The sequence below is a fragment of the Myotis davidii genome, unplaced genomic scaffold, assembly GCF_000327345.1.
Source record: "Myotis davidii unplaced genomic scaffold, ASM32734v1 scaffold428, whole genome shotgun sequence".
Lineage (NCBI taxonomy): Eukaryota > Metazoa > Chordata > Mammalia > Chiroptera > Vespertilionidae > Myotis > Myotis davidii.
Window position 1 is genome coordinate 3,365,304 of NW_006299834.1, and position 1,545 is coordinate 3,366,848.

A 1,545-nucleotide genomic window follows, 5' to 3' on the forward strand; every position below is an offset into this window, starting at 1 on the left:
TGTTCGTAGTGAAAGTGATTAATTACCCGCCTGGCACTTAGTTGAGAGGTTTTATTCCCTCCCTAACTTCAGGGGAAAATCCCTACTTGGGGAAACAACCTTTCTCGGAGAGGTGACCTTGGTTAAAACACATAGCGCCAAGAAGGTGAGCAAACATATTAAGAACAGTATGCCATATATGCTAGGTCCCTTGAAACAGCAAGGATGGACTGGCTTCTGGCAGTGCAACTCATCTGAGAGGCGGGGACCATGAGACCTGTGCTGCTCATCACACAACTTTGTGAGGCTCGCTCTCCGAATATACACATTTTTAAATTTTATTTTCAGAGCTTTTCTTAGATTGAGACCTGCCAGGGACCGAAGCACCTCACACAGTGACTGGCACATAGTAGGTGCTCCATAATTAAAGAGAAAAAGGCGGCAGAGTCAAAGCCCACTCCCTCTCTGGCTTGTTTCCTCTACATCCTGGGCTGCCTTTCTTGGCAGAGACATCCTACTGGGCTCTCTACAGACACAGGGCCGTGGTGCGAGCAGAGCTGTTTTGAAAGCACCCTTGAGGGATCAGGCACAGGACTAACCATCCCTAACGACAGACATCAGGCAAGAGACTGGGAGGCCTTCTAAACCTCAAGGGGAAGCCTGCCAGCGCCATGCAGGAGTTCGTGCTTCCAGCCCCAGTGGGGCAGGATCCGGGGTGGCAGCAGCCCCCCGGCCTCAGCCCTCAGGCCCCCGTGCTCCTAGGAGGCCGTCCTTCCCAAGCAGCCACACCAGTGGTGGACACTCAGCCTGCAGCTCAGCAAGTGGGCAGCTGGTGGTGGAGGATGAGGCAGGGAGGCCAGGCCCCCCACAGAGCAGAGGCTCTCATCCCTCTCTCTCCCCCGCCCTTCTGACGCCACCAGCCTTGTGCAAGCCACTGCGGGGGAACCAAGGGCACGAGCCACCCTTGAACTTGCCATCCAGCTAGGAAGGCCAGCTGTACCCTTGAGATTCGATGAGAGAATATGTCACGGAGTGTGTGCCAGTGCTGGGACAGAGAGAGGGGGAAGAGGTCCTGAGAACCCAGGGGCCGAGAGACAGGACGGAGAGGGCTGAGCACTTCAGGAGCCGCCTGTGAGGGCGTCAGGATTCCCAGCAATCTCGGCACCTGTCTCTGCGCAAACATCTCAGGGCCGGAGGGGGTCAGAGGCCACTTGTCCAAACCGCTGCTGGGGGATGAGGAGACGGCCGCAGGGGAGGTGCCTGCAGTCTTTCCCCTCCCATGGCGTTTGTCGCCCACCTGGTTCCTAGGAGGCTAGATAACCCCGCCTTGGAGCACAGGGAAACTGGGGCAGGCAGCAGGCCTGGCTCAAGGCTGTACTAACTTGGGACTTCCCATCTGGACCCTCCTACGCTCAGGACAGGGCGGGCGCTGGGCCTGCTTTGGGGCAGGGGCTGCTTGTCTTGCAGAAGAGGCCCTGGGAGCTCTTGCAGAATCGCTTGGAGCTGGTCCCTCCCCGGCCTCCTCCCTTGTCCCCGGAGTTGTCCACCCTCCTCATCCACAGAGTC